Source organism: Entelurus aequoreus, linkage group LG03 (assembly GCF_033978785.1).
Source record: "Entelurus aequoreus isolate RoL-2023_Sb linkage group LG03, RoL_Eaeq_v1.1, whole genome shotgun sequence".
In the NCBI taxonomy this organism is placed as follows: Eukaryota; Metazoa; Chordata; class Actinopteri; order Syngnathiformes; family Syngnathidae; genus Entelurus; species Entelurus aequoreus.
In genome coordinates this window covers 21,162,996-21,172,413 of record NC_084733.1, presented here as the reverse complement: position 1 = coordinate 21,172,413, position 9,418 = coordinate 21,162,996, and the positions used below count along the sequence as shown (strand labels likewise).

The following is a 9,418-nucleotide window of genomic DNA, read 5'->3' as shown; positions in this document are numbered from 1 at the left end:
CGTTAAAAGAAATTGTTTTTGGCTATTGAGACAATTGCGGGTCCTTTTTTTTTATTGACAAACTTCAATACAGTGGATTGCAACGTCGACACCCCCCATAAGGGTGACAAAAAGTTGCCCGTTTATAATGTTGACTACTTCCTGGTTTATTCAATTGTTTGCTGCGTTGCAAGAATGTGTCGCCTTTGTGTATGGAAGTAGAATTGTCTCACATCAATGTATATATATATAAATACGATATTAATACATATGTAACAGGGTCAATTATGTCTTGTAAATCCATCCATCCATCCATCCATCCATTTTCTACCGCTTATTCCATTTTGTTATAATTACACAAAATGTGAAAATTACATGTAAATACCTGAATATTGTTTGATGTTTTGTCAATGTGGAACCATTGTCTCGTTGTCCCTCCTACTGCAATAATTACTGTGACACCTGTCTTTTTATATGCGTTGGACACGCCTTCCAACTTCCCTTTTGTCTACAACAGGGGTAGGGAACCTATAGCTCTCGAGCCAGATGTGGCTCTTTTGATGACTGCATCTGGCTCTCAGATAAATCTTAGCTGACGTTGCGTAAAGGCTTACTGAAATGAAATGTTCTTATTTAAACGGGGATAGCAGGTCCATTCTATGTGTCATACTTGATCATTTTGCGATATTGCCATATTTTTGCTGAAAGGATTTAGTAGAGAACATTGACGATAAAGTTCGCAACTTTTGGTCGCTGATAAAAAAGCCTTGCCTGTACCGGAAATAGCGTGACGTCACAGGTTGTGGAGCGCCTCACATCTGCACATTGTTTACAATCATGGCCAGCAGCAGCGAGAGCGATTCGGACCGAGAAAGCGACGGTTACTCCATTAATTTGAGCGAGGATGAAAGATTCGTGGATGAGGAAAGTGAGAGTGAAGGACAAGAGGGCAGTGGAAGCTATTCAGATAGGGAAGATGCTGTGAGAGGCGGGTGGGACCTGATATTCAGCTGGGAATGACTAAAACAGTAAATAAACACAAGACATATATATACTGTATTAGCCACAACACAACCAGGCTGATATTTAATATGCCACAAATTAATCCGCATAACACACACCTCCCCCCTCCCATCCATATAACCCACCAATACAAATCAAACACCCGCACAACACAGCCCAAAGTACAGTTCACCTCCGTAAAGTTCATACAGCACATATATTTCCCCAAAGTTACGTACGTGACATGCACATAGCGGCACGCACGTACGGGCAAGCGATCAAATGTTTGGAAGCCAAAGCTGCGTACTCACGGTAGCGCGTCTGCTATCCAACTCAAAGTCCTCCTGGTTGTGTTGCTGTAGCCAGCCGCTAATACACCGATCCACCTACAGCTTTCTTCTTTGCTGTCTTCATTGTTCATTAAACAAATTGCAAAAGATTCACCAACACAGATGTCCAGAATACTGTGGAATTTTGCGATGAAAACAGACGACTCAATAGCTGGCCACAATGGTGTCCCAATATGTCCGCACAATCCATGACGTCACGCGCAACGTCATCATACCGAGACGTTTTCAGCAGAATATTTTGCGGGAAATTTAAAATTGCACTTTACTAATCTAACCCGGCCGTATTGGCATGTGTTGCAATGTTAAGATTTCATCATTGATATATAAACTATCAGACTGCGTGGTCGGTAGTAGTGGGTTTCAGTAGGCCTTTAACACGATAAAAAATGAATAATTCCGCTGGTAATCACAGTGTTAAAAAAAACGTTCAAATATAAAACATTCTCATGCATTTGAATCCATCCATCCGTTTTCTACCGCACCTGTTCAAGAAGTCGCATTAATGGTAAGAAGCATTTTAATTGTTATTGGTTAGCTCCAGAATAACATTATATTAAAAAGAATAAGAGATGTAATATACTCTAAAAATGTTGGTCTTACTTAAAAATGCAGTCATTTAGTTGTATTCAGTGTTAAAACATATTATATGGCTCTCACGGAAATACATTTTTAAATGATTTGGCTTTCATGGCTCTCTCAGCCAAAAAGGTTCCCGACCCCTGGTCTACAATAACGGGAGAGGTAGGCGTCCATGCAACGACAGAAAATGTATTGTCTTGTTAAGAACTTAAGTTCACTTTCTTGTTCATTATTATATTTGTGTAGGGGCTCGACGATGGAAAAAAGTTATTGACGACAATTGTATTCTGTGTATTATCACGTACCGTTTTTCCTTGAATTGCCGCCGGGTATATAGTATGCGCATGCCTCGATTTACCGCAGGGTCAAACTCGTTTCGCAAAATAATTAGCGCATGCCTAGAATTACCGCCGGGTAAGTCATGTACCTACTACGTGTTTAGCGTTACCCGGCAGTTTGCGGTATTGCAAATGTTCGTTCAGCGTATTTTTTGCACTGGTATACAGTACGTCACGAGTGACACGTCACGAGTGACACGTCACGAGTGACACGTCACGAGTGACATAACATATGTCTTGAGTCCTGTGTGCAACATCTCAGCATAATATATTACAATTGATTATACCGGTATACATTGTACCGCTGTGTTATAACGCAGGCACTTGGGAGCCATTCAACAATTACATATGCAAAGGGGGGTGGGGTAGGGGGGTCAAAATCCTGGGGGGGAAATGCGCACAATTAAGTACCATCATTTGTACAGTAAATTTTGCGTACAGGGGTTGGGGTCAAAATCCTGGAGAAAAATGCGTACGTAATTGTTGAATGACCCCTTGTAAAAACAAAGAGTGTCACGTTATAATTGCCTTTTCAGAACCAAACAAAAAGAACTCCCGGGATGATTCATTGTGCTTTAAATTTTATTGCGGCATTAAGCGATGTCATGATTATCCTTACATCACACTCAAATTTATAAGCGCGTGCCTAAATTTACCGCATGCCTTTGGTAAGCGCCGGAGTGAGAAGAGGGTTTAAATTAATTACCGCCGGTGCGCTAATTCAAGGAAATACGGTATGTTTATTTCACTGATGTACGAGACTCGCCCTATTGTCTATGATAACGGGAGAGGGGCTTGACGATGGCAGAAAGTTATTGACAACAATTGTATTCTGTGTATTATCAGTAAAGTGCAGCTGAGTAATCCATGGTGTCGGTCGTGTTCCAAACAATCCACACAACGCAGAGGAAAAGACCACCGGTTACACATATGCATATATTAATAAATATACAAATACAAATGTCATATACAAATAAGTGAATCATTTGTATAAATAAACGCATATTTGTAAATATATTTTTGAGATTTGAAAATATATACAAATAAAATTTATAAATATAAAAATGTGACATACAAATAAGGGCAGCACGGTGGGGACAGGGGTTAGTGCATGTGCCTCACAATACGAAGGCCCTGAGTAGTCCTGAGTTCAATCCCGGGCTCGGGATCTTTCTGTGTGGAGTTTGCATGTTCTCCCCGTAACTGCGTGGGTTCACTCCGGGTACTCTGGCTTCCTCCCACCTCCAAAAACATGCACCTGGGGATAGGTTGACTTGGCAACACTAAATTGGCCCTAGTGTGTGAATGTTGTCTGTCTATCTGTGTTGGCCCTGTCGTGGTCCAAGTTTAATGCCCCCACTCAACATCTATTCCATAATGATCATCTCTTAAGACTGACAGAGTTTAATATTTATCACAATGCTTGTCTAACCTATCAAGTCATCCACAGGCTGAATCTTAGGCTCTGTAGCTTGGTTCCTATCTATCATCCCCAGCATGCCCACAACACTCGTAACTTAGATCTGATATCAGGTAAACATCGTCTACTGACTTGTACCGCTCGAAGTGTTGTATGCAGGGGACCAAAGATTTGGAACCGGCTTGATGAGAGCCTCAAGATGCTGTATTCATTCTCCAACTTCAAAAATAAACTGAAAACTTACCTATTAACCACCTATCTCTAATGCCTCATGTGGGGTAGACTACTGTTGGGTTTTGCATGGTTGAATGAATGTATGTATGTATGTGTATGCTTGCTTTAGTACTATTATTTTGTGTTTATCATATGCCGTTTTTTGTGCTTGCCACCATGTTTCAGCATTCCATGTATTTACTGTCCTCTGGACCCCCTGCCAAAAGCTTCTTCTAGCTTATTTGGGGGACCCTTTCACTTACCAACATCCTTAAATGATATTCACTACTATAGTAATTGTTCTATGGTATTGTGAATAAACTTGAAAACTTGAAACTTGTGATGAGGTGGCGACTTGTCCAGGGTGTACCCCGCCTTCCGCCCGAATGCAGCTGAGATAGACTCCAGCACCCCCCGCACCTCCAAAAGGGACAAGCGGTAGAAAATTGATGGATGGATGGACATACAAATAAATCAAGAATTAGTATAAATAAACGTGTATTTGTTAATATATTGTTGAGATTTTGATATAGTTATGCTTGGAATAGAATAGAATATATCTTTATTGACATTGTACAACGAAATTGCAAGCAAATTTGTAGGTACTATCGTAATGTAATCAAGCTAGCGCTGTTAGCATTAACGAATATGCTAACACATTTACAAGTGTCTGTGTTAGTATTATTAACTTGCAATGATGTTCATTTTGTATTGTTTCGGTTTCGTAAATTCACCAAAACGTCACCAAGGCGTTATTGAGTCTGTTTAGCTGATTGGAGAGCTGGCTTCCCCAGCTAGTTGGTCCATTACGATGACCTTTGTTTTGTTTGATCAGCTGTTTTACTGCCATGTGACAGGCACCGTTTGGAAACAATTAAGGTATGTAAATAAACATTTACAAAATCATTATATCCTTGGCTAATGGTCCGGTGCAGTTAATATAAGTAAAAATATTAATTTCTTCTCAAATTTGGTGGGTGCTGCTTAAGCCATAGCTGCGCTGTAGCCTGGAAAATATGGTAATATTCGTCAATATTGTCCTCCTCAAAACAATATGTGTTTGCATCCTCAAGCAATAAGAATACAAATAAAACATGCCCTTGTTTTTGTATACATGTCAGTTATTATCATTCAGTCAAACATTGCTCCTATCGTTCATTTGCGCGCTTATCATTTCAGAAAATCGATACCCCAAACAAATATACCACCACGTTGGTGACTAAAATAAGCCAAAATAGGGCCAAAAAAAGTTGCGAGTGCCAGCACTTTTTTAAAAGAAGTTGAGAAATATTACTGAATTGAAGAAAAAAACTCCTAGTAAAATACAAAAGTGGCATCTGTGTGGCTCTCCACTCCCCTCTAGCCTCTTTGCTCCTTTGTTCACTGACCTACAATAAAATGTAGAAGTGATGGTGAATCTTAATTTATATGTATTTCACAGCAAATTACTGGCTAATCAAAGTGATATTAAAAGTATTTTACCAATAACAGTTAATTGCTTTGAAATATAAGGGTAACACATTTTTTATAGTCAGTTGTAATTTTACAGTAAATTTTGATTTAAAAAAATACTGAAATTTTTGTAAATGTTTACATTGTAGGGCTGTCAAAGTGAACGCATTGATCCATGCAATTAATCACAAAATAGTATAGCATTTATTACAAACAAATAAAGATTATTCACATGATTTATTTTGACCGCACATGCTCATTAACCTTAACTGTGGATGGTTACCTGAAAGGCGGGTTGGGTTGTCATTGGGTTGAGGTGTGCTCTGTGACAAAGTTCGCTTCAAAATGCACCCCGATGGGACTTTAAATAAACCTGTTAGCAAGTTTTGAGCAAATAAATGACGTGCATTTAAGTAAAGCATTTTAAAAATGTTCCTCTATTCATAGATATGAATGTGAATAGTTGTTTGTCTATATGTGCCCTATTGGCTCCAGCTTACCCGGGACCTTAGTGAAGATATGTCTTATAGAAATTGGATGGACAATCAAATTTCAAAAGTGTGATTAATCTGAATAAAAATGTAATCATTGGGCAGCACTAGTATTTTGCATTATTTTCTGCATGAGCAACTAAAATTGTTCTCTAAAAGATGTGTTTTGTGTTAATATTTGTGGGTGTCTGTAACAGATTCATTATTTCAAATAAAAAAAAACTGCTTTCTTTTCATTTGATTCGGTTTTCATCTGAACGTTTTGACTATCATGTGTGTCATTGTCCAATATCCACTCATTATTGTTGTCAAACCATTCAGTCTGTGAAATTTGTATGTATATTACTGAATGTGCAATAACCCACACTGCCATACTTCTTGTTCTCATATATATATATATATATATATATATATATATATATATATATATATATATATATATATATATATATATATATATATATATATACAGTATATATATATATACATATATATATATATATATATATAGTCACAACAATGCACCTGTTATTTTTGTATTTGTTTTATTTATCTGATTATTTTGTCTTTATTTTTCTATTTTATGTTATTCTGTTGTCTATTGCATATCTGCACCCTTATACCAGCAATTATATTTACATGGTGAAACTAATATACTGTATGACATAAGCTCATAACATGCAACTCAATATATTTCAAGACTTCTTTTGATATATTTTCGATGAATATGGCTTACAGCTTATGAAACCATCGAATTGAAAATTTCAGGTAATTTTGGGTTTTGAAAAACTGCAAACCATGATCAAAATTCTAACAAAAAACCTTGACATTGAGAAAGCGGCGAGAACCTACGCAAAATTAGGACCAAAGCACCACCATTACATGTGAAGTAGACCAGTAGTGTTTTAAATGTAGAAAAAAATGAAATTGATCTTTGATATGATATTGGAGAGCCGGTGGCGTTAGCAATGTGGAATGACAACGCAATGCTAACAAATGTTTGCATTCTGTTTTCACTTGTTTCAACACGTCAACTCGTAAGAGACTTCAGACTGTAGAGAATGCGTCTGCCAGACTTTTGACCGATGCAACCAGAACAGCCCACATTAACCCCATTCTATCAAGTCTTCATTGGCTTTCTGTCAAATTTCGCATTGAGTTTAAGTTTTTTGTCCTGCTTTCCGTGCTTTGCATAGTAAAGCGCTTCAGTATGTCGCTGATTCGTTGTGGCCCTACACTTCAGGGCAGGAATAAGCAGGAAATTATTTTGATTCTGAATGTTTAAATGTTTTAAATGTTTTCTGAAAATGTATTTTATTTTGTTTAAAACAGAAATCTTGTGTGCTTGTCAACATAATAGCAGACAGACATCTAATCAATCTAATCTGGTATACGGCTCTGTATAAAGGCACAATCAGATAAATACTGAATCTTCTGTTATGGCTCTCATGTGCAAATGTTGCCTCAAAGGGAGTCTATCTCGTTTTTTTCTTGTGTTGCTTGTCGGTACAAACAACAGAGACAGAACAAAGGGAATTAATCAACCTAGGCCTGTGCGATAAGGCCTGAAAATAAAATCTTTGATTGTTTCACACAAAAATTGACTCACTATTGTGTTCCCTATTTTTTGAAGAAACCATTGAATACAAATGACAGAGATAATTCAAAACAAGTAGTTTGTAATGACACTTTGTGTACTTTTTATTGAAACATTTTCAAAGAACTAAATTAAAAGCTTCCTCTGTGAGGCAATACTTCTGTCTTGAATAAAATTACTTCGGTAATCAAAAATGTATCAATTGCACACTACGTGCAAATAAATAATAATCTCCAACATTGGGATTAATAAAGTGCAAACATAAAAATTCTGTCTTGAATAAAATTCTTCAGTAAACAAAAATGTTGCCTTGCAGATTCCATGCAAATATGAAACTCCAAAAAATCCACATACCGATAAATAGTAATAAATATCAAATCGATAGAATACAAACTTAAAAATTATGTTTTGAATACCATTTTTCTGTAAATAAAAATGTAGTATTAACCATTGTATGCAAATATATAATCAAGTAAAACATTGAGATGGCTCTGTAGTTTTAATAAGTGGATAATGGCAGGATTTTTCATTGTACAGGTACGTGCACCACATCTTGGCGGTGTTCAGAGCGACTGCTTTAGTGATCGCTCTGTGCATTGTGCTCCTTTTTCATCATACAGGGTGCCTTGTGTAACTGATTCCACCACAGTAAGATGTTTTTTTCATCGAGAATGTGTTGTTGTTGCGGTTTTGTTTGCCTCGTCAAGAGTTACATTTACCCCACTGGGATGGTTGCTTAGTTTTGAGTTGATGGAATAAGTTTGTTGTGCTGCTGCCTTTTTTTAAACAAACTTTGCAGCGTGCAGTCATTTGTTTCACGCCTCAAGCCGCAAATATAAATCACTGGCGACACTTTTCTTTTCTTTCGATTGAACGTCTCGCTCTAGTTAGCGTTAGTATCAGCTATGTTAAAGTTAAAGTACCACTGATAGTCACACACACACTAGGTTTGGTGAAATTACCCTCTGCATTTGACCCATGCCCTTGTTCCACCACCTGGGAGGTGAAGGGAGCAGTGAGCAGCAGTGGTGGCCACGCTCGGGAATCATTTTGGTGATTTAACCCCCAATTCCAACCCTTGATGCTGAGTGCCAAGCAGGGAGGTAATGGTTCCCATTTTTATAGTCTTTGGTATGAGTCTTTGGGGTTTGAACTCACGACCTACCAATCTCAAGTCAGACACTCTAACCACAAGGCCACTGAGCAGGTCTTGTGTTTGTGATCTCCGCAAAGGAAGTAAAGCAGCGGGCGGAAGCTACAGAAGCATATGGGGGCAAAAAAATGTGCCGCATCAAGAAGAGAAAAAACATCGATTTTTTTTATTTCTTAATCGTCTGCAACAAAAAAAAATAATTTATCGATAACATCGATTTATTGCCCAGGTCTAAATTAACCCCTCTATTTCAGGTATAAAGAGCCGTAAATGTGGCAGGATGCCACACCAGACATTGTCATGCATCTTGTGACTGAGTTGGATTCTGCGTGCAATGCTCAATGGATAGATGCTAAATCTTTCATTAGGGCTTTGATGTGCAAATGTTTATAAATTGCTTCCAATAGTAGTCTGCCGCTTCTTTATTTGTGAAAGTAGCCCCTTTCACACAACCTGCAAATGCTGGCATTTTTTCTGCATGTTGTTCTGTATGAACAACATTGACACAGAAATAGGGTAATAGAGTCCACTTGGCAACTTCCCCCCCTAATGAGGTAGTGTGAGTGTCTGTGTAAAAGGGCTTTCTTAAACAGGGTTGTTGGGTGTTTAATTATTAATTAATTAGCGTTGTGATGCATGTACTTGGTTCGGTGCAGAAGGCACAAGTGGTGAATCTTCCATTATGACTCCGATGTTGCGATTTTGCAGGATCTCTGTCTAAAAGAGGCCGCTATCTCCGCAAGCAATTGCCAAAACAAGCTGTGAAACAAGAGCTCACAATGGTTTCAAAAAGGGGAACCCCTCCTCCTTCTAAGTAGAAATGCATTGAAGCGTGCCCTCCTTT

General features: G+C 38.0%; 1 protein-coding gene across 1 annotated transcript in view; it reads left to right on the top strand.

Moving 5' to 3' along the window:
- Positions 1-9,418, top strand: part of LOC133646269 (uncharacterized protein C14orf132) — a 104,965-nt gene that overhangs the window by 362 nt on the left and 95,185 nt on the right.